The following is a 25,523-nucleotide window of genomic DNA, read 5'->3' on the forward strand; positions in this document are numbered from 1 at the left end:
GCAGTGGCACGATATATTTAAAATTCTGAGTGAGAAAAATTTCCAGCCAAGAATACTTTATCCAGCAAAGCTCTCCTTCAAATTTGAGGGAGAGCTTAAATTTTTCACAGACAAACAAATGCTGAGAGAATTTGCTAACAAGAGACCTGCCCTACTGGAGATACTCAAGGGAGCCCTACAGACAGAGAAACAAAGACAGGACAGAGAGACTTGGAGAAAGGTTCAGTACTAAAGAGATTCGGTATGGGTACAATAAAGGATATTAATAGAGAGAGGGGAAAAATATGGCAAACATAAACCAAAGGATAAGATGGCCGATTCAAGAAATGCCTTCATGGTTATAACGTTGAATGTAAATGGATTAAACTCCCCAATTAAAAGATATAGATTCGCAGAATGGATCAAAAAAAATGAACCATCAATATGTTGCATACAAGAGACTCATCTTAGACATAGGGACACAAAGAAACTGAAAGTGAAAGGATGGAAAAAAATATTTCATGCAAGCTACAGCCAAAAGAAAGCAGGTGTAGCAATATTAATCTCAGATAAAATAGACTTCAAATGCAGGGATGTTTTGAGAGACAAAGAAGGCTACTACATACTAATAAAAGGGGCAATTCAGCAAGAAGAAATAACAATCGTAAATGTCTATGCACCCAATCAAGGTGCCACAAAATACATGAGAGAAACACTGGCAAAACTAAAGGAAGCAATTGATGTTTCCACAATAATTGTGGGAGACTTCAACACATCACTCTCTCCTATAGATAGATCAACCAGACAGAAGACCAATAAGGAAATTGAAAACCTAAACAATCTGATAAATGAATTAGATTTAACAGACATATACAGGACATTACATCCCAAGTCACCAGGATACACATACTTTTCTAGTGCTCATGGAACTTTCTCCAGAATAGATCATATGCTGGGACATAAAACAAGCCTCAATAAATTTAAAAAGATTGAAATTATTCAAAGCACATTCTCTGACCACAATGGAATACAATTAGAAGTCAATAACCATCAGAGACTTAGAAAATTCACAAATACCTGGAGGTTAAACAACACACTCCTAAACAATCAGTGGGTTAAAGAAGAAATAGCAAGAGAAATTGCTAAATATATAGAGACGAATGAAAATGAGAACACAACATACCAAAACCTATGGGATGCAGCAAAAGCAGTGCTAAGGGGGAAATTTATTGCACTAAACGCATATATTAAAAAGGAAGAAAGAGCCAAAATCAAAGAACTAATGGATCAACTGAAGAAGCTAGAAAATGAACAGCAAACCAATCCTAAACCAAGTAGAAGAAAAGAAATAACAAGGATTAAAGCAGAAATAAATGACATAGAGAACAAAAAAACAATAGAGAGGATAAATATCACCAAAAGTTGGTTCTTTGAGAAGATCAACAAGATTGACAAGCCCCTAGCTAGACTGACAAAATCAAAAAGAGAGAAGACCCATATAAACAAAATAATGAATGAAAAAGGTGACATAACTGCAGATCCTGAAGAAATTAAAAAAATTATAAGAGGATATTATGAACAACTGTATGGCAACAAACTGGACAATGCAGAAGAAATGGACAATTTCCTGGAAACATATGAACAACCTAGACTGACCAGAGAAGAAATAGAAGACCTCAACCAACCCATCACAAGCAAAGAGATCCAATCAGTCATCAAAAATATTCCCACAAATAAATGCCCAGGGCCAGATGGCTTCACAGGGGAATTCTACCAAACTTTCCAGAAAGAACTGACACCAATCTTACTCAAACTCTTTCAAAACATTGAAGAAAATGGAACACTACCTAACTCATTTTATGAAGCTAACATCAATCTAATACCAAAACCAGGCAAAGATGCTACAAAAAAGGAAAACTACCGGCCAATCTCCCTAATGAATATAGATGCAAAAATCCTCAACAAAATACTTGCAATTCGAATCCAAATACACATTAAAAAAATCATACACCATGACCAAGTGGGGTTCATTCCAGGCATGCAAGGATGGTTCAACATAAGAAAAACAATCAATGTATTACAACACATTAAAAACTCGAAAGGGAAAAATCAATTGATCATCTCAATAGATGCTGAAAAAGCATTTGACAAAATCCAACATCCCTTTTTGATAAAAACACTTCAAAAGGTAGGAATTGAAGGAAACTTCCTCAACATGATAAAGAGCATATATGAAAAACCCACAGCCAGCATAGTACTCAATGGTGAGAGACTGAAAGCCTTCCCTCTAAGATCAGGAACAAGACAAGGATGCCCACTGTCACCACTGTTATTCAACATTGTGCTGGAAGTGCTAGCCAGGGCAATCCGGCAAGACAAAGAAATAAAAGGCATCCAAATTGGAAAAGAAGAAGTAAAACTGTCATTGTTTGCAGACGATATGATCTTATATCTAGAAAACCCTGAGAAATCGACGATACAGCTACTAGAGCTAATAAACAAATTTAGCAAAGTAGCGGGATACAAGGTTAATGCACATAAGTCAGTAATGTTTCTATATGCTAGAAATGAACAAACTGAAGAGACACTCAAGAAAAAGATACCATTTTCAATAGCAACTAAAAAAATCAAGTACCTAGGAATAAACTTAACCAAAGATGTAAAAGACCTATACAAAGAAAACTACATAACTCTACTAAAAGAAATAGAAGGGGACCTTAAAAGATGGAAAAATATTCCATGTTCATGGATAGGAAGGCTAAATGTCATTAAGATGTCAATTCTACCCAAACTCATCTACAGATTCAATGCAATCCCAATCAAAATTCCCACAACCTACTTTGCAGACTTGGAAAAGCTAGTTATCAAATTTATTTGGGAAGGGAAGATGCCTCGAATTGCTAAAGACACTCTAAAAAAGAAAAACGAAGTGGGAGGACTTACACTCCCTGACTTTGAAGCTTATTATAAAGCCACAGTTGCCAAAACAGCATGGTACTGGCACAAAGATAGACATATAGATCAATGGAATCGAATTGAGAATTCGGAGATAGACCCTCAGATCTATGGCCGACTGATCTTTGATAAGGCCCCCAAAGTCACTGAACTGATTCATAATGGTGTTTTCAACAAATGGGGCTGGGAGAGTTGGATATCCATATCCAAAAGAATGAAAGAGGACCCCTACCTCACCCCCTACACAAAAATTAACTCAAAATGGACCAAAGATCTCAATATAAAAGAAAGTACCATAAAACTCCTAGAAGATAATGTAGGAAAACATCTTCAAGACCTTGTATTAGGCGGCCACTTCCTAGACTTTACACCCAAAGCACAAGCAACAAAAGAGAAAATAGATAAATGGGAACTCCTCAAACTTAGAAGTTTCTGCACCTCAAAGGAATTTCTCAAAAAGGTAAAGAGGCAGCCAACTCAATGGGAAAAAATTTTTGGAAACCATGTATCTGACAAAAGACTGATATCTTGCATATACAAAGAAATCCTACAACTCAATGACAATAGTACAGACAGCCCAATTATAAAATGGGCAAAAGATATGAAAGACAGTTCTCTGAAGAGGAAATACAAATGGCCAAGAAACACATGAAAAAATGTTCAGCTTCACTAGCTATTAGAGAGATGCAAATTAAAACCACAATGAGATACCATCTAACACCGGTTAGAATGGCTGCCATTAAACAAACAGGAAACTACAAATGCTGGACGGGATGTGGAGAAATTGGAACTCTTATTCACTGTTGGTGGGACTGTATAATGGTTCAGCCACTCTGGAAGTCAGTCTGGCAGTTCCTTAGAAAACTAGATATAGAGCTACCATTCGATTCAGCGATTGCACTTCTCGGTATATACCCGGAAGATCGGAAAGCAGTGACACGAACAGATATCTGCACGCCAATGTTCATAGCAGCATTATTCACAATTGCCAAGAGATGGAAACAACCCAAATGTCCTTCAACAGATGAGTGGATAAATAAAATGTGGTATATACACACGATGGAATACTACGCGGCAGTAAGAAGGAACGATCTCGTGAAACATATGACAACATGGATGAACCTTGAAGACATAATGCTGAGTGAAATAAGCCAGGCACAAAAAGAGAAATATTATATGCTACCACTAATGTGAACTTTCAAAAATGTAAAACAAATGGTTTATAATGTAGAATGTAGGGGAACTAGCAGTAGAGAGCAATTAAGGAAGGGGGAACAATAATCCAAGAAGAACAGATAAGCTTTTTAACGTTCTGGGGATGACCAGAAATGACTATGGTCTGTTAATTTCTGATGGATATAGTAGGAACAAGTTCACAGAAATGTTGCTATATTAGGTAACTTTCTTGGGGTAAAGTAGGAACATGTTGGAAGTTAAGCAGTTATCTTAGGTTAGTTGTCTTTTTCTTACTCCCTTGTTATGGTCTCTTTGAAATGTTCTTTTATTGTATGTTTGTTTTCTTTTTAACTTTTTTTTTCATACAGTTGATTTAAAAAAGAAGGGAAAGTTAAAAAAAAAAAAAAGAAAGAAAGAAAAACAAGGAAAAAAAAAATGATGTAGTGCCCCCTTGAGGAGCCTGTGGAGAATGCAGGGGTATTCGCCTACCCCACCTCCATGGTTGCTAACATGACCACAGACATAGGGGACTGGTGGTTTGATGGGTTGAGCCCTCTACCATAAGTTTTACCCTTGGGAAGACGGTTGCTGCAAAGGAGAGGCTAGGCCTCCCTATATTTGTGCCTAAGAGTCTCCTCCTGAATGCCTCTTTGTTGCTCAGATGTGGCCCTCTCTCTCTGGCTAAGCCAACTTGAAAGGTGAAATCACTGCCCTCCCCGCTACGTGGGATCAGACACCCAGGGGAGTGAATCTCCCTGGCAACGTGGAATATGACTCCCGGGGAGGAATGTAGACCCGGCATCGTGGGACGGAGAACATCTTCTTGACCAAAAGGGGGATGTGAAAGGAAATGAAATAAGCTTCAGTGGCAGAGAGATTCCAAAACGAGCCGAGAGGTCACTCTGGTGGGCACTCTTACGCACACTTTAGACAACCCTTTTTAGGTTCTAAAGAATTGGGGTAGCTGGTGGTGGATACCTGAAACTATCAAACTACAACCCAGAACCCATGAATCTCGAAGACAGATGTATAAAAATGTAGCTTATGAGGGGTGACAATGGGATTGGGAAAGCCATAAGGACCACACTCCACTTTGTCTAGTTTATGGATGGATGAGTAGAAAAATAGGGGAAGGAAACAAACAGACAAAGGTACCCAGTGTTCTTTTTTACTTCAATTGCTCTTTTTCACTCTAATTATTATTCTTGTTATTTTTGTGTGTGTGCTAATGAAGGTGTCAGGGATTGATTTAGGTGATGAATGTACAACTATGTAATGGTACTGTAAACAATCGAAAGTACGATTTGTTTTGTATGACTGCGTGGTATGTGAATATATCTCAATAAAATGATGATAAAAAGAAAAAAAAAAAACCCTGCAAAAGTGCACATTTCACAATTGATGAAAATGGCCACCCTGTCCTCCAGGGCTGGCTTGGAGAGGTGTGAGCAGAAGGCTGTGCATCAGCAGGAACCTGATTCAGGTCTTCCCTGCTTGTCAGCTGGTGAAATATACCACACAAGTCAGCATCTACCTTCCAGATCTAAGAGCTTTGCTCCTCATGAGAATCTCTAGTAGCACCCTTCACCTGTGCCCTCCAGAAACTTCTAATGACTAATTCCCCAGGTTCTTCAGAAGCTCTCAAGACCCAAATGCAAATAGTCAAGGACATTTGCTAATGACCCCTGCATTTCCCACGTTTGCCCACAACTACAAGGTGCCATACCCAGAATGTTCTATAAGGCTCCACACCCAGAATGGTCTTGATCAGACAACATGCCCAGAGAAGATCCATTCAACACACACCATCACCATAACTGGAAAAAGTTCAAAGGAGAATCTCATGTTAATTTTATTCCTCTTAAGCAGGAGAAAGCCTCTGAACTGCACATATGATTAATTCAATATGCCTGGAAAACAATGGCTAACATTTATTAGAACCTAATTATGTGCTAGATGTTTCCATGTGTACATTCTTCCTCACAACAACCAATCAAGGAAGATATTGTTAATGTGAAAATAAGACTCAGAAGTTGGTGGTGGCACCAGGATTCAAGAAACGATAAAGGATTAGTTTCAAGGGCATAAAATGTTGTACACAAGTTGTTTTGAATACTTTCCCTAACCTGACATTGACCAGTGGCCCAGCCAAACAACCTAGGTCGAGCCAAAAGCACAAGTGACCCACGCCTGCCCTTTCACCTTTTTGGGAACCTAGAAGAAAATGTCTTTCACTATGGTTGCCTTAGTTTCCCAGGGTGCCGTAACCAAGTACCACAGACTAGTTCACTTAAACTACGGCAATTTGCCATCTCACAGTTTGTGAGGCTAGAAGTCCAAAGTCAAGGTGCTGGCAGGATCAGGCTTTCTCTGAAGCCTGTAGCACCCTGGGGGTGGCTGGCTGGCAACCCGTAACTCAATCTTTGCCTCTGTCACATGGCCATCTGGCTCCTTTGGTCTCCTACTGACTGTCCAAATGTTCTCTGTTTAGAAGGACTCCAATCACTTTGGAATAGGACCCAGTGTGGTTCAGTTTCGCCTCATCTTAACTGCTGACACCTTTAAAGACCCCATTTACAAGTGAGTTCACAGCCTCAGGACCAGGAGTTAGTCTACAAGAAAATGTGCCTCGTCTACAGGAAACTCCATGGAACTTTGGAGCAAAAAATAGTTCTCTCTGCCCTTTTGGGGGTCTCAAAAGACGCCTCTCTTTTTTGCGAGCATTTGGTTTACCAACCGTTTTTACCCTTTGTCCTTAGAGGAACAGGTTTAAAGCAATCTATAAAACTCTACGGAGAGTCCTACAGCCAAGCACCTCTGTGTTGTGCTGTCATGCTACAATAAATAACCACGCTTTCATCTCCAAAATAACCTTATAGGATTGAATGCTACACATGTTTTACAAAATGTGAAAATGGCCACATGGAGGGGTGAGCAGATCAGAAACAGGAGGCCATGAGTTTATTTGTGAGACCCTTTGCGAGTCTAACCATGAGAGCACACTTCCGCCCAGGGGACCCACGTCTATAAATAGCCTTGGCTAGAAGGTTCTTGTGCAGGCAGCTCCTCACAGAGAAGACCCATTCATGACAGGCCATTAACACAACAGACGAAGCTTCACCGGAAACAAATGCCTCCTGCAAACAGTCGCCAATGTAAAGTCTTTTTCCTTGGATGGGAAGTTTAAAATGACAGGCAGGAAACCCGATCCCTACCTGAGTGTCCCAGGAGAGCAACCAGTAGTAGGGAGTCCTCCAAGAGGGTCAAAATTGCCTGTTATTTTTAAAACTGAAACTTAAAATAATTCCAGACCCCTTGGCCCCGTGACGCTGCAATCTGCCAGCTAAGTTACACACATGGAGTTGATTCAAACGATTCACCCGAGAAGGGGGTCTCACAAATTTGGCAGCTTCTAATGTCCATATGGAAAGAATTACTGGGACTCGGGGAGAGAAGGGAGGAGAAGGGAGGAGGACGTGGGGAGGACGGTGGTGCCTGGAGCACTGTTGGACATTTCAGGGAACACTGCTGTCAGACAGAGGCTGTTCCCGCACTTAGAGGAAGATCTCAAGGAAAGCTTGTGTGTTCCTTGTATGGGTGTTGAACGCATCGGTTAGGGTTTTTGTGCTTCTTCTTGCTCTTGTCCTCATTCTGCATGTTAGGTTGATTTTTGTTTTTTGTTTTAACCTTTCCCAAATCTGAGAGTAATCAGTCCTTTGTTTTCAAGCCTCTGGTATTTGGAAAAAGTCATCACTATTAGCAGATGGACTTTGGGCTACCTGTGGAATTTCATCTCCCCACATGCTGGAAAATTCTGACCCAACATCTGTTTTCTTATAAGATCCTGCTTTTACACAAGTAAATACTCATTTGTGTTGCCCCAGATGTCAGAAGGTCAAGAGACAGAACCAAGAGCACTCATAAAACAGAGCTCCCTTTTAATTACCTGGATGATTCCGAAAGCAATTGGCTCCAGGCAACCCCAGTTCTAAAGAAGGGGATCCCTGCAAGAGAACACAAGCTTCCCAGGTTTGTTTTGGTTAGAAGACACTTCAAAATAGGGCTTCATTCGCATGGTGTCTTCTGAGTCGAGACACCACTGTGAAATTTTGCAGCTCCTTGGAAAAATCACCTGCCTTTCCTTGTTCATTGCAGTAGCTAAACCTGTCTACAAAAAGCAGAGGCTGTCTACACCATCTGCTCCTCAAAGCCCAGGGCAGGGACAAGCAGCACCATTATGTCCTGGGGGGCCGTGGAGAAATGCATACTGTCCCTCCCCGCCCTGACCAACTGAATGGGAACTTCATTTTAACAAGCACCCCAGGGGATCTGCAAGCACACTTGAGGTTGGGAACCACTTAACCAAATCAAGGGGTCAGAACACTGCAGTCCTCAGAGCCAAAAAAGGGCTGCTGTCTGTTTTTGTAAATAAAGTTTTATTGGAATACAGCCATGCCCATTCATTTACACATTGTCCCTGGCTGCTTTCACACAACCAACACAGAGTTGAGAATTGCAGCAAAGACTGGCTAGTCTGCAAAGCTGAAAACAGGCACTATCTGGCCCTTTACAAGAAAAGTTTCTTAACCCCTGCCCAGATCTAAACTTTTAATCTACTGGGAGGAGAGCTAAAAACCTCCACCTGAGAAAAACACAGCAGGAAGGTAGGGTGATGACAAGGCAGACAGTGTTTTGAACGAACAAGTAAGAGCTCTGCTTGGTCCCTATCGATCATAAAAATCATCAGGCAAATTTCTGGACTTCATAAAAGTCAACCTTCCTGATATCCAGCTTCAGTTTCAGCCTAAGAGCATTGCAAAAGAAACACAGCATCTGTCCTTGTGAAACTTATGGTCTGGTAGGCAGAGGAGATGTAATTGGTGTGACTATGTGATGAAACATGGCAGTCTGGGTGCTCCAACCCAGCACGGCACAACCTGGAAAATTCACCTACACAGAAGTCCACACTGTTTACACAAAGCTCTGCTTATGTAACCCATATGTGAAACAGTCAAATAGAACCCCCTGTTGAGACCGAGGGTGGAAAGCTTGTAAACAAAGCTGCTGATCAGCTGCTCCAAGGAGGGGCTTGATGGATTGACTGAAGAATATCCCCCCCCAAATATCAACCCCCTTCTCTCTGCCTCTCTCCCTCTATCTCTCAGTCTATCTCCATTCCTCTCCTCATCCTCTCCCTCTGTCTTGGTTCAACATTAGCTTGTAAAGCCTCCTACCTGCCTTACCTGGTTGCAAGAGCCCTGGTAAGATGCCACCTCTGCTTCTGGCAGAAAGGAGAAGACTCTGGCTGGAGGCCACCTCCAGGACCCTCCCTGCTCAGGCTCAGAGAAGAAACCAGGCCAACAGGAAGACACATTCCTGGTTTAGAAGAGAAGTAGCTAACAGGAGAAAAAAGTGGGCAGGGGTCCAAAGGAAAAGATCCTGACCACACTGGGGGAGATGCTCCCACAGCCACAATGCAGAATCTTCCAGGCCCCTCGCTACTCAACGCCAACACCCTGCAGTTTCCTCCCAAGAGAACAGGCTGCTACAATGCTGTCACACGGGCTTCTTGTCCATTTGCTGATGTGTCTGCTGGTGCGTAGTTAGGCCAGGTACTAACAAACTGTAGGTGATCCATCCTATTGTATGGTTTTGGTTACTCTCAAGTAGTCACTGCAATCACAAGTACCAATTAAAAATTATAAAATAAAGAAAACCTTGCTGGTTGCAGAGTCACAGAATTCAATGTCACATCTTGTGGGAGCAGAAAAAGTAATCTGTGAACGTCCATAAATAATCTCGCCTTCTTCCTAAGATAAATATTCTCCCCTCTCACACCCACTGATGGGCAAGAGAAAAATGAACTTTATGGACAATCTACATCAAAACTTAGTGACCTATGTAATAATTTATACCAGTAATTCCCATAGCGTGGCCTCCTGACCAGCACATCCTCATTACCTGGAAACACGTTAGAAATGCCAAGTCTGGGAACCACTCAACACTTCCACTGCAGCATGAGAACAGCCACGGTCAATATGTAAACAAATGACTGTGACTGGATTCCAATAAAACTTTATTTATGAAAAGATGTGGTGCACCTGATTCAGACCCTGACTTAGAGTAACACTAGCTGCTGTAACAAATAAGGCCGCACATCTCAATGGCTTTATACCACCAAAGTTTACTCTTTCGCTCTAACGATCCAGTGCAGCCATCAGAAGGGCTTCCTCCAAGACTGACAGATGCCCAGGCTGCTTCCCCCTTTTGTACAACTCGCCCTCACCTCTCCCCAAGGGACTCTCAATTTCATTGGCAGAAATTAGTCACTGAACCTCGCCTCAAAGCAAGATGGCTAGAAACTGCAGTCTCAGGCGGGGCACTCACTTCCCAGCAACAATTCCACACTACAGAAGGGAAGCAGGACATTTTTACCTACAGGGGGTAAGAGAAATAGGGCAGTGATGTCGGAGCAAGATAAGACACCAAGAAAGAGCTTTCACAAGATAAAACTGACGTGACATTTGTACAGACTGGGGAGGGCAAACCAATGGTGTGGGGATGGAGGACACGTACAGAGGAAACAGAATCATTTGGAGCCTTTGGTAGGGAAGGGGGGTGAGAAGAAGCAGATGGGATGTGGTCAGAGGATAAGACGTAGGAGGTTGCAACTTCCCTCAATGTACTTTCCGTTAACGTCAAGCCCCCATGTAGAGGGCACTAGATGGAATGCAGAACACCAGGCTGGGGAAGTTAAGATTTGAGAGGTCAAGACTTAGAGATACTGTCTTTCCAAAGCAACATGGGATGAAATCCCAAATAAGTAATCAAGCCCATCATTCTCTTAAACCAACTTCAATTATTTCTGCAGAGGGCCAGTCTTACCATGGATAAAACACACAAGGAGACCAGGAAGGGCCGCCAGCCCAAGCACTCCCAAACCCACTGGTTGATTAGTGCATTTTCTCATTTGAGGGTCATTCCTTTACCTTAGAAGAGCTAGACAGTTAAATTATCAGTTTGCCAGAAAATACAAAAGTATATCAAAGTCTTTGCATCATTTATGACCACGCAAATAATTTTTTTGATTTGGGGTAAAGGGGTGGAGAGGGTGTCACCAAAAGATGCCATGACCTGAGGAAAGGAGGCTGGGGAAAGACAAGTGGAGAGGAAGCTGGAAAGCACATGGGGTGGACCTCCCATCTGCTGTCTTTGCCTGGAGTGAAGCCTGGTCAGATATTGGCACCAACGCACTTACCAGCTTCATAGAAAACTGAATTCAGAGGCTGGAAAGCTATAAGAGAAAATCTGCATGGCCTACAGAGAGATACTCCTTTGCAGACCTTGGTATGTGGAATCTTTCTACACCAAACGCCCTTGCCAAACGATACTTTGGATGCGTGACAAATTGTTTTGAAAAAAAAATCATATTTGAATTGCACAAGTTCAGAAAAGCCAGTAAACAGCCAAATGGCCTGGTTTCTGGAGAGCTGGAGAGAGGGGGGTCAGGAAAAGAAATCGTAAAAATAAACAAATCTTTGCTATGAAAATTTATATGGCTCATTCTACCCCTGAAACTAGAGTTCAAAATAAAAATGCTTACTCCCCAACAATGGTTATTAGAACAAGATGTGTCTAATACGTGAGCTCACTGGATACCATTATTCAGTGCGCTGTGTATTTTTACGTGATAGATTTGAAACATCCACTGTTTTATTTGCTGCTTCCTCCTACACACCAGATTCTTGAGACCAAATCTCATTTAGATGATGTTTTGTCTAGGGGCAGCTGAGTTGCTTCATAATAAGGCAGATGTGGAGGATGCAATTTCAAACACTCGCATTAAAAAGCACACAGCTAATTAATTACCTGTAACTGGGAAAACAAGGCAGAGATTTATCCCCTGTTTATGTTCACACAGGACTGGTGCAGAAAAGTCCACCCTCCAGCCCAGGGAGAAGTGGGCAAAGCACCTCCTGGCCAGCACAGAGCACAGCCCCCAGCACCAGCAGTGGCTGGGTACGAGGTGTGGGGTGTGGGGTGTGGGGTGCAGGGCAGGGGTTGGGGAGAGCCTGACCACCTTGCAGAATTTCATTGGCAGACGCGAACTGGGAATGTAGGGTCCTTGATGACAACATGCAAACTGGAAGTCCAGCCACCATGTAAAACTGGGCAGCTCTACCATGCATGGCAGAAACTCCTGCCTGAAGCAGAAAAGCAAAATGTGTGGTTCTTTTCAAACCACACACTACCTGTCATTCCACAGGGGCCAAAAGACAAACACAAACAAAAGCCATTCGTTCCTTGGACCAACTTTCCTTCATCCATTTTTTCCGGCTTTTTATTTAACGGTGCTCTTTTTCGGAGAAATAATTACTGATAACACATCTTACTCTTCATAACTGTGCTTAAAAGGAAATAGACAACCCAAATGGACTTTGGCCTTCATAAAGTCTGACTCTTCTCAAAATTAACACATGGCACTTTAGAAGAAAAAATACATTTTTTCACACTTTAATGTGATTTAATCACATGTTGATGAGCGTGGAGATATATATATTTGTAAATCTAGGAACATGTGATGCTTCCATAAATAGTATCAAGAGTGTGATTTCTTTTTTAAATAGAATTAAGCAATCTTCCCGCATTATTAATTTTTTCCAAGGTGATGCCTTGCCTGGATACACAATTTGAAACAAAAATTAATTCTAGAAGAAAATTCTAGATGAAATTTAAAGCAAAATAAGATTAACAAATGTTAAAATCAATAGCTAATGCAGGGATGGGAAAAAAAATAACACCTTGAAATAAAAATCACGAAGACTGCTTAATTCTCATTACAAAGGAATTAAATTTTTTTTATGTGGTGGCATATCTATATCACAAAATATCCCATTTTAACCATTTTAAGTGTACAATTCGATGGTGTCAATTACATTTACAATGTTGTGCTATCACCTCCATCCATTACCAAGACTTTTTCATCACCCCAAACAGAAACACTATACCCATTAAGCAAGAAATTATATTCTCGATAGCATTTATCAACAACCATCACACTACTCTCTATTTTAGAATATGCACACAACTCCATTGGACATCACATGTTTTCATTCTGTATATCTGAAGACTGAGAAACATATTATTTTCTAACTTTTAGTAAGAAAAGTTTGAGAAAAGTCAAAAAAAAAACAACTCCCCTCTAGAAATGGATCCATTTACAAAGACCAAAAGCCCCATAGGTAGTTGTGACAGTTCATTTCACGTGTCACCTTGGCTAGGTTCTGGGATCCAGTTGCTTGGGTCAAGCAGGCACTGGCCTGATTTTTACTGGGAGGGTATTTTGTAGATGGATTGACATTGTTAGACACCTGATTGCATCTATAGCTTATTGCATCTACAATCAACAAAGGAGATTGCCTTCAGCAATGAGAAGGGTCTCCTCATCTAATCAGCAAGACCTGAGAATTTCTGCAGTGAGAAAGAAGAATTTGTATCTCTACTCTGGACAGTCGGCTCCTCCTGATGAATAAATCACCTTCATTGAGTTTCCAATCTGTGACCTGCCCTAAGGAATCTGGACTTGCCAATCCCCATGGTCTCATGAGCCAATTCTTACAATAAATCTCTTTATTATTTACACACACACACACACATATATATAAAATTTTATATATATCTCCTATCAGTTCTGCTGTTCTGGAAAATTCTGACTAATACACTAGTCATTCTCCATACTTGTAAAATATGTCAGAATTTTTTCTCTAGTGGTTTCTTTTTCTTGTAGTGTTTGGAATTCTACCTTGAAAGTCAGCTTTTATTCTATAAAAGTGCTCAACTAATTTACAACTGCAAAAACATACGACATATATTCTGTCTTCTCTACCACAACTTCTCTAATAATAAAAAAAAAAGGAAAAAATATAGGAGAAGGGAAATGGAAGTCTATTGCCATGCACTCCTACACTGTGCATGAAGTGGCACACTATTTGAAGGCAGAATGTAGTAAGTCAGTGGCATATATTGTAAACACTACAGTAACCAATAACAAATGTTTAAAAGGTGTAGCTAATAAACCAATGGTGAGACTAAAATATGTACATATATGGCAAATGAGAGTTCAGAAATAAACCCTCCCATCTGTGGCCAACTGCATTTTGACAAAGGTGCCAAGTACACTCAATGGGGAAATTACGGTCTCTTCAACAAACGGGGCTAGAGAAACTGGATATTCACATGCAAAAGAATGACAGAACATCCCGACCTCACACCATATACACAAATTAGCCCAAAATGGACCAAAGACACACATATAAGAACTAAAACTAAAAACTCCTAGAATAAAACATAGGGGGATATCTTATTTGGCAATAGATTCTCAGACTTTACACCAAACGCACAAACGACAAAAGAAAAAAAAAAAGATAAACTGAACTTAATCAAAATTTTAAAACTTTTGTGCAAAGGACATTATCAAGAAAGTGAGAAGATGATATATAGAATGGGAGGAAATACTTTTAAACTATATATCTGATAAGAGTTTAATATGCAGACTATATAAAGAACGCCTACCTACTCAACAACAAAAAGACAAGCAACCTAACCTAAAAATGGGCAAAGGGCTTGGAATAAACACTTTTCTAAAGAAGATAAACAAATGGCCAATAAGCACATGAAAAGATGTCAAACATCGTTAGTCATTAGGGAAATGTAACTCAAAACCATAATAAGATACCACTTCACACCCACTAGAATGGCTCTTGTTTAAAAAAAAAGTGAAAGAATAAATATGGTGAGGATGCAGAGAAATAGGAACCCTCATGCACTGCTAGTGGGAATGTAAAATAATACAGTCACTGTGAAGATCAGTGTGCTGGTTTGAAGCTGTTATGTCTTCCAGAAATGGCCATGTTCTTTTAATCCATTCCTGTGGGTGCAGACCTATTGTGGGTGGGACCTTTTGGTTAGGCTGTTTCAATGAGATGTGACCCAGCCATTCAAGGTGGGTCTTAATCTTTTACTGGAGTCCTTTATGAGGATAAAAGACAGGAAAAGCCTAGAGAGCTCAGAGACAGAAACACCCAAGGAAGCTAGAGGAAGGCCCCCAGAGCAGCTGAGAGAGCCACTGAAGCCAGGAGCTGAAGGCAATGGAACCTGGGAGAGAAGGACCAGCTGATGCCAGCCACATGCCTTGCTATCTGATAGAGGAACCCTAGAAGCCATCAGCCTTTCTCCAGAGAAGGTACATCCTATTGTTGCCTTAATTGGGACATTTTCATGGCCTTAGAACTGTAAATTTGTACAATAATAAATCCCCATTGTAAAAGCCAACCCATTTCTGGTATATTGCCTTCCGGAAGTTTTAGCAAACCAAAACAATCAGTTTGGTGGTTTCTCAGAAAGTTGAAAATAGAAATACCATATGGTCTAGCAATCCCACTTTTAGGTTTACACCCAAAAGAAATGAAAGCAAGGACCCAGAGATATCTGTATACCATTGTTTATAGCAGCATTATTCACAATAGCCAAAAGGTGAAAGTGTCCATCAATGGAAGAAAAGATAAACAAAATGTGGGATGTACACACAATGGAATATTATTCATCCCTAACACGAATGAAGTTCTGATACCTGCCACAACATGGATGAGCTTTGAAGACATCATGTTGAGTGAAATAAGCCAGACACAAAAGAACAAATATAGTCTGATCTCACTTTTACAAAATAATCAGAATATGCCAATTCAGTGTCAGAAATTAGAACACAGGTTACCAGGGAGGGGGGTGAGGCATGCGGGAGTGAGAGCTTAACGCATTCAGAGTTTCTGTTTGGGGTGACGAAAAAGTTCTGGTGATGGATGGTGGTGAAGGTGGCACGGCACAACACTGTGAATGTAATTGACACAATGAACTGTATTCTTGAAAGTGGTTAAAATGGGAAATGCTATGTGTTATACATGTTGCCACAATAAAATTTGTTAAGTGAAATAAAATAAATAGATGGCATTGCAGACCATATCAGATTCCCCCAAACTTCCACATCTCCTCAATGTGGACTGAATCAGGCGCACACCCCCCCCCCAAAAAAAGTCCTAACCCCTGGTCCTATGGACGTGATCCCATTCATAATAGGATCTTTGAAGATGTTATTTGGTTAAGTTGAGGCCAAACTGAATCAGTGTGGTACTTTGTTAGAGCAGCCCCAGCAAATAAGACAAAATCCAGGTGGGAAGAGACCACCACTACCTACAACGATGATGAAATTTGAAATTCTGCTTTTTAAGAAAACTGTGTTCTGGAATGTGTTTTATCAGATGTTCCCATGAAAATAAAAGCTCATTTGAAAATAACCAGGTGGTAGGTAGAGAAAGATGCCCAAGGAGAGCAGGTTACATCTAGAATTCTTCTGATCATGAAGAGGTTTCACCAAATTTGTGGCATTTATAAATATCTCCCATCTCTGAAATACTGGAGGGGAAAGAAAATGATCCCACATGTTTCCTTGGTTTCCCTCCCTGTGAATGCTACTCTTCCCTACTCTTGCAAAATCTACTATGCTTCAAATTCGCGGATCATTTCCAAGGCCTTACAGCCCGGGGTGTTAGCTGCCTCCACTCAAAGTGGATTCTAGAACTGCAGGGCGATCCCCACCTTTCCTGCCTGGAATTCTCAGTTATCTTTTTCATATATTTCTGCTTTAAATGTTCTAACTTGATTGCAAGCTCCTTGCAGCTAGAGACCAAGCTATTTGTCTTTGTACCTTTGTCGTGTGTCTTTGGATGTTTCATTGCCCTGAAATATTTCCAACTTCCACTGAAAGTTGAAGCCCCAAGTTTTAAACAGAGTTAAAACATTCTTTCCCCCCATTTCACTTAAACTGCTGAGTAAATTAAACTGTGAATCTGAGACAGCAGAGCAATTTCTCAACTACCTAGCAAACCTAGCCCATCACAATCAATGGCACTAAAACAAAATAAAACAAAAAACATGATAAACACCATTAAATGTCCAGGCTGAAATTTGCCACTAAAGCAAAGGAAAGCTTTCCAGTTACAAAGTTACTCTGAAATCCTGTTTTCATTTCTGATACATAATTATTACTATATAAACTGGGCCTGTGGATTTATACTTTTTTATAAGGTAGTCAAGAAAGACCACAAGTGTGGTATTTTTGGTACATTACTTGGAAGAACAGGGGTGGGACAGATGTTAGCCTGCTGTAGCATAAGGTGTCAAAAAATTGGTTACAATGTCTACATTAAAATGTGAAAAAGATTACATATACCCATGTGTGCTTATGTGTGGCTGTGTGTGTGTGGATGTGCAATTCTGCTGTCCCACTTGTTTCTTTTGGATCAATTTTCTTGCTTGAATATAATTATTCCAGTGTGGCCAGGGGCCTCACTTTCCACCGTGAGCTACAAATTCTGAACCTGGAGTCATGAGAGAATTGCACTTGGGCTTGCCATGGTTGTGTGTCTCACTACTGTGGTTATGGAAAGTGGTGGCTTTGTTTCAAATGTGAAGCCATCTCTGTCCTCTGCTCCTGCAGAGGAGGGTGCCGAGCCCACTGGAGCTCAGAGGACCCCGCAGTGGGCAAGCGGGCCCCCTCAGTCCCTCACCTCACTCCCCACCCGGCTCTGTGGGCCTCTGTGTTTGCTTCTCCCCACCCCAGCCTCTGAAATCACACACCCTCGAGGTCTGTGGCCTTTGGTACTAACACAGAACGACTTCAAGAAAGATAAAGAACCACACCACAGCTCATAAATGGCCTTCTAGAAATGACGTCTGCACATTTATTACTTGATTCATCAAATAAATAAAAAATGCTAATGACCATGGCTTCAGATCTTTAGCAAGGAGCCCACCACCTCCAGAGGAGCGACAGGAAAGTTAGAATACGAAGAATAGAGTATGCCGCAAAGCCCTGCACAAACAGCCGTGACTAGGTAAGAATTCCAGACATGGAGAAGCCCTATGGAGGAGGTCAAGCACGTCTGGCCAAGGGGAAGTGGATGTTTAGGCAGATGACACATACATACAAAACGAACCCCAGCCAGTCTCAGCGAGAACTCGAGCTATCCCTGTTTTTTTTTATTTATTTATTGTACCCATCACTCCTAACAGAAATGCATGGAACCCAAGTCTTAGAAACGGGAATGCTTCCACCCAAAGGCATTTGGCTTCCAGTGGATTCCCAGGTGTGTGCAGAATCCGCACATGCAAGGCTTCCCTGCAATGCTAAGGTGCACAGGTATCTAGATGGGGCTTCCTTTCTCATGCAGAGATACCCTCCCCACCTCCCACCTGGGAAGAAGCATCACCACTGCATGGAGCCCACTTCCGGGCAGCGGCTCTGTCCCCATGCTCAGCCTCCCGTTCCCCTCGCCTCCAGCTCCCCGGCTCTCGGACTCAACCCAGCTCTATGTTTCATTTCCCCAACATCTCTTCCAGTGCCACTTACTTGCCAGGCCATTTTGGACGAGCTCCTCCAGCCCACCCTGGACAGGACTCTCATGTGGGCCCCCAGCCTGGGCCACCCGCAGCTCTGGAGCAGCCCTCTCCTCCCAGCCCTGCCCCACGGGCCCTCCCACCTGGGGCCAATTCCGGGACAGGTGAGAACGCGGCCACTGTAGGCGCCCAGGGTAAAGCTTCACGGCAGCCCTCAACCCCGAGCATCCGGCCATCAGCCCTCAGCACGGGCATCCTCTCAGAGCTCAGCTTGGGTGGACTCTGATGAAATGTAGTGGTCTCAGAGAAAATAAGCCCTGGTACTTGGAAAATACACTGTGACAGCAAGATGCATGCCCACGTCCACACACACACAATTTTTCTCTTTCCACCTAACTTCCAATAAAAAGCACAGCAGCCCCTCTGGCTCCCAGAGGTGAGGGCTGTATATTTACTTTCCATTTCAATAAGGTTGACCTTCCCTGGGATTCTGAGTTCTAATAGCTTTAGGTTAACAGGGAGAATTTTCAAATTAAACCCTTATCAGGCAGCTACCAGCCCCACCGAGGGGCACAGAAGAGGGGTGTCTTGAGTCCTTGGGTCTTTGAAAAAAATTCTGAGAAGAAACTGCTATTGATCTCTGGTGACAGGACAAGCAGCTGTACCGACAGTTCCTTTTGTGTCTGGAAACCTCAGGATTCCTGAATAAACAGGGAAAAGTTTCTTTCAAAGGAGTCTTCATGGTAACAATTCAGAATACCTTGAAGTTTGCTTTAGAAAATCATTTTCTCTCTTTTGAACTTAAACATTCGCGCATCAAACCTTTGGTGAATGTCCTCCAATCACTAAGTCCACCATCAGCAGATATCTTCCAGAAACAACCACTCCCTAAACTGAACCAATGTAACCAACAGAAATCCATGATTAAAAGGTATGAGATACATTTTGTTAAGTTATCTGAAAGGTCTCTGCTCCAAAGGGTTTTCTGTTTTGGAAGAAACTGTGTAAGATATTTGTTCTGGGTTGAGCAGTGTCACCCCCTCCCAAAATTCACGTCCACCTGGAACCTCGGCAGGTGCTCTGATTTGGAGCCAGGGTCTTGCAGATGCGATTAATTAGGGAGGTTGAGATGAGACCATCCTGGGTTTATGGTGGGTCCTTCATAAGAGAAAGGACAGGGAGAGGTGGGCCCAAGAACCCAAGGAAGAAGGCCGGGTGAGGGTGGAGGCAGGCACTGGGGTGGGGCTCTCCAAGCAACTCCAGGAGCCCCCAGACTCTGCAAGAAGCAAGGAAGGACCTTCCCCTAGAAGGTGCCCTGCCAGCACCTCGATCCAGGCTTCCGGTTTCCAGAATGGTGAGAGAAAAAAATTTCTGTCGTTTTAAGCCACCAAGCTTGTGGTAATGTGTTACAGCAGCCCTCAGATACTAATATGGTATCTATAAAATAATAGTATATTCATGTCACTTTTTAAAACTCCTTTATTGGACTCTAAGAAAAAAAAAAACTCCTACCCTATGGATCTAGGGATCCAAAAGCAAAAATAGCTGCAGTTTTCCCAAAGTCAGATAAAGAAAACAGGAGTGAGATGCATAACTAGGCCACATAGGAGGATTGATTCGGAGGAATTTGAAGTTTTTCAAGGTAAAGAAAAGGCTAGGACAGTACCCCCAGGGTGCTTCAAGTGCAGTGCGTGGACCAGAAATACAAGCCTCACCTGGGAGCTCCCTGGACACACAGACACTCCACCCAGCCCAGGCTTCTGACCCAGAAACTTCCATTTAACAACATGCCCAGGTGATGCCCTTCCAGCTTGTGCTCGGCTCACCTGGCACCATCCTGCAGCAAGAAACACCTGGGGGCACAAGGCTCCCACCTCCCTCCAGCCACCCGAGGCTGTTCTTTACTGCACTCCCTCGCCTGACCCCTGCGCTGACCAAGACCCCGTGGAGAAGGCCACACCGGACCTTCCGACCCAGTTTTCACCAACCAACCAGGACTTTGCCTTCTCTCTCCAAGTAACTTCTCTGCATCCTCCTCCATCTTCCCTGCTGCATTCTATATCTGATCACCTCTTTCCTGCAGTCCTCCTGCATCCACCAACTAATTCCCTTCATCTCTTTTCAACTTTTATGGAGACTCTCTGTTATCCTCTCCTTTACTGTCCACAAAAAAAAAATTCATCATTACAGTTGATACACATGAAAGAAGCACATGGAGCGTGGAGAGGAGGGGAGAAGGGGCTGGATGTTGGGTGTGTCTTAAAGGTAGAGCCCAAAGGAGCTCCTGGTGTATTGGCTGGGTGGGCTGGAGAGAAAGAAAAAGTCAAGAATGACCCTGAGGTTTGGGTCCTGAGCTACCAACTGAGATGGAGACCTGTGGGAAATGCAGGTTTGGAGGGGAACAGCAGTCGACTAGAGGATGCCAGCCTTGGGCGTGCACCATGCCCTCTAAGAGCTTCCCTCAGGGCACCTGACATGTGTCCTCTCCTGGGCAGGCTCATTTCTTATTGACACATGGATCACTTGTTTCTCTCTGTGCATGCACAGGCAAAGCAAGTAGACCCACAGGTGGATACATGGTGGGGGGAGGATCTGACAGCCGGATTCCAAAATAAAACCTTGATGCTCCTTTGGTAGCAGGGACTCAACGGAGATTCTAGAATGCTTCATGCTAAACATCAGGCACAGAGAGCGAAATGAAACACCAAGCCCTGCTGCAATCACACAATTTGGCACTTGAGAAGATTACCCATAATCTTGTGTTCCTTATTTCAGGAAATAAATCAATTGACATCTGGGAAAACAAAGTGCTACATCTTGAAGAATTTAAAAAAAAAAAAAAAAACTCAGCTTCTGTTCCAGCAACCATGTGAATCATCACTAATATATTTTTACTAGCATATACAAAGAGCCTTTAAAAACCACCAAACCATGAAATATATAGACTCCCCCAATTAATACTCCCCAATCACAGCCTGTCTGTCCTCTCAATGCCACAGACAAATATGGGGATTTTCTCAGTGGAGTTTATGCCACTGGCTCTCGGGTGCGCTCACCTCCCACCCCCATCCCCAGCTTTCCCTTCAGCTCACAGAAGCTCATGGCCACCATCAATTTCTTTGCCCTTGAAATGTACTTTCTGTGCTGTTACTCACTGGATAATCTGAAATATAAAAGGAAGCAAGGAAAACAGAGGATAGAATTGATCTGACACTTAAAGATGGAAGCCAGCATGGGCGAGAGGCAGTCTACTAGTAGAGCAGGACTAGGGGCAGACGACCAGGAGTGTCAGGCTCGTAGGGGTCCGAGAAACCAACTGTGAAGGATGAGCCAGAGATCTGGACAGAGGTGAGTGATATGGGAGGCTGAGTGCAAGGTAATGGGCACTGAAATAGGAATGGTCCCTCTCCAGGCACCATTTTGTTCAGTGTGTCCTATACTCACCAGCTGAGTGTGTATTAGTCAGGGTAGGATAGCTGCTGTAACAAACAGCTCCAGTGGTGTAACACAAGACCCACTGCTTCTTCCTTGCTCAAACAACATTCCAACAGGCAAGCTGCTGGTCTGAAGAGCTCCTGGGTCCCTCTCCTCCTTCCAACTGGTGGATGTGCCCAACTCCAAGGCTATAAAGATCTCCCCTGCCAGGTGTGACACAGAGAGAAGAGGAGCACACAAGGACCATATGGTTAAGCCTGGAGGTGACGTGTGTCATTCCAGCAACATTCCACTGGACAGAACTCAGGTACACGGCTGCTCCAGAGCTCCAGGGAAACTAGGAAATGTGGCTCAGCTGTATGTTCCAGAGCAAAAAGAAACAAGTGTGCTGAGCAACAAAGCTGCCTCAGAGAGTACCATGTGGGGCCTACAAAGACAGCACTGTCCCCGATTTAAGAGATGTCCTTAAGAGTCCCAACATTCTCTTAACCTTGGGCTTACGTTAAAATAACAACAACAACAACAACAATAATAGTAGTTAAGTTGAGTGGATAAATGAGAAAAGCTAAATGCATACTAGGATGCACAATGAATTAGAAATAACTATATGATAGTTGTGCCATGAATCCCACTGATAACAAAGATACGAGAGAGAACTTTCGTCAAAGTATCCCTGTCTTGGTCTCGATTCAGAGCCACTTTTTCTTTCAATGTCCCAGTTCTCCCAGCATCATCGTTTTTCTAAACCTGGAGTTGGCAACCACAGCACATGGGCACATCCAGCCCACGATCCATTTTTGCACAGCCCTCAAGCTAAGAATGGTTTTTACATTTTTTAACGGTCAAGAAATATCACAAGAATAATCATGCATCGTGACACATGAAAATGTTATAAGATTCAAATTTCAGGGACCATAAATAAAGTCCTCTGGGAACACGGCCACACTCAGCCATTTACAAGTTGTCTGTGAGTACTTTCGTGTGACAACGGCAGAGAGGAAGGCTTGCTGCAGACCATATGGCCCACAACACTGAAAATATTTAATAACTGGCCTTTCACAGAAAAAAAAAAAAAGTTTACCAACCTCTGGTCTAAACCAAGCTGGGTGCTTTCTGCGATCAAAAACTGTTGCCAAACATGGGATGTTTTCAGCTTCATGGTGGGCAATAAGCTCAATGTTCAAGACTTATGATATTTCTGCCAAACAACAGGCTGGCATTTCTCGGTTGACTGTCCTTGATTTTCCCATTCCTACTGCATCGATTTGTAGATGCGGGAACCTCAGGACGGATGAAGTATATCATGACCTGGATGTCTGGAAGCAACCTCTGTCTCTCTATGCCTGTACCAGGAAGATTTTGCTAAACCTCCACACTTTCAACAGAAAGAAACTTGCAGGCCTCCTTGGGATCTGGAAGGTTCCCCACTATTCCTTAAAAGCTCTTTCCTCCTTGACTATTTTCTGTGTCTCATGTACAAACACCACTGCTTCCAGCTGTAGTAGCTGGAATTCAACGCAACTTTCTTCACCGGTGATGCACTGTTTAACTATTTAATACTCCTTGTATGTCGCATCATAATGCAGAAAGTCTGAGCCTGAGAAACAAGCAAAAGGGGGGTCCAGAGAGTAAGGAGCAAAAGAGCAGAGATCTGGGAAGAAGGCAGGTTCCAAGGCTAGAACCAAAGTGGGGCGAACGTGGGATCAAAGACACAGATTAGAGGTCAGCAGGAACAAAATCCCAGCCCTAAGAGCCTTAGGTGGCCAGCAGTTTAGTTACGTCACCATTTTTCCTGAAATAGACTCCCCAAATCTCAGCGGCTTAGCATAATAGAACGGGGTACTGCTCCCATGCAGGAAGTCCAAGACCGGTGCTCCTGATCCGAGAGTGGCCTCCGTGAGCTCATTCAGGGACCAGGAGCCTTCTCTCCCATGGCTTCAACCTGCCAAGGATTTCTGAGTCCTCTGCACACCCCTGGGGGATGGAAGACAAGATGGAAGGAGCATTTGAGAGGCTTTTATAGGTCAAACTGGGGTATAGCTCTACCTCTCACATGCTGGAACTCAGCCACACTGAGCTGGGAAGCTGGAGACTGTACCCAGGAAGAAGGGGAAATAGATCAGGAGAGCACCCAGCTCATCTCTGCTATTCAAGTCAAAATAAAGAGAAATGATGACATGGTGGTTAAGTGTGAGATGCTGAGGTCAAATCCTGGCTCTCTGAGCTCTGTGGTCCTCAACCTGTTTTTCAGCATTTCTATGTCCATTTCCTCATCTGTAAGATACTGACGATAAAATGATCTACGTAATAGGGTTTGCTCTACAAACTAGAGGAAATGACAGACGCAATGTGCTCGTAGGCTAGTGTTCGGTGGATGCCCACTATCTTATCATTCAAATCCAGAAACCATCTGTGCTAGTTTGGATATATTATATCCCCCAGAAAAAGCCATATTCTTTAATACAATCTTGTGAGGGCAGATGTATTAGTGTTAATTAGGTTGGAATCCTTTGATTGAGTGTTTCCACAGAGGTGTGACTCAATCAACTGTGGTGAACATTTGATTAAATTATTTCCATGGAGATGTGGATCCCACCCATTCTCAGCGTGGGTCTTGACTTAAACACTGGCATCCTATAAAAGAGCTCATACAGCAGGAGCTGCTGCTGCAGCTGACAGACACATTTCAGAGATGGCCATTGAAAGCAGACTTTCACTGACACTTTGGAGATACTACCCCAGAGTTTGCTCTGGAAAAGCAAAAAGAGGACAAAACACCCCAAGAGCAACATTTGGAGAATGCCATTTTGAAACGCAATCTGGGAGCAAACAGACGCCAGCCACATGCCTTCTGAGCTAACAGGTTTTCTGGACCCCATCGGCCATCCTTCAGTGAAGGTACCTGATTGTTGACACCTTAGCTTGGACACTTTTGTGGCCTTAAGACTGTCACATTGTAACCAAATAAACCCCCCTTATAAAAGCCAATCCATTTCTGGTATCTGCTGTAATGGTAGCATTAGCAAACCAGAACGCCATCTTGAGCATTTCTTGCTGGGGCGGAAGCACTTCAGGCCTCACACACCTGGTGTGAGGTCAACTTGGCCACTCTCTCTGTCTGGTCCTCATTGGGAAACAACTGTAGGACCTCTGCTCTTTGCCTCCTTTTGGCCCAGATCTCTGTTTGCAAGGCATAAGGAAGCAAACGGAAGAGAAGGGAAGAGAGGAAGCATTTGTTTGCTAACTGCAATCTTGCTAGGTGTGGTGCTAATGTTATTACAATTCATCTTTACAACATCCTTGGGTTGGGGGGGAGTGTATCATTTCATTGATGAAAGTCCCAATGGCTGGCAAAAGCTGCATGAATTCAAAGCCCCAAATAATTCAATCCCTCTCACTCATCTTTCCAGAACTTTCTCCCCCTAGGACCAGAAGCCATGCATCTGTTTACTAATTATGCCCTCTCCCCGTATATAGATCCACTGGTTCATTCCTACACTGTTTTATCTCTGGATTCTTTTTCTTTGCCT

The sequence above is a fragment of the Choloepus didactylus genome, chromosome X, assembly GCF_015220235.1.
Source record: "Choloepus didactylus isolate mChoDid1 chromosome X, mChoDid1.pri, whole genome shotgun sequence".
NCBI lineage: Eukaryota > Metazoa > Chordata > Mammalia > Pilosa > Megalonychidae > Choloepus > Choloepus didactylus.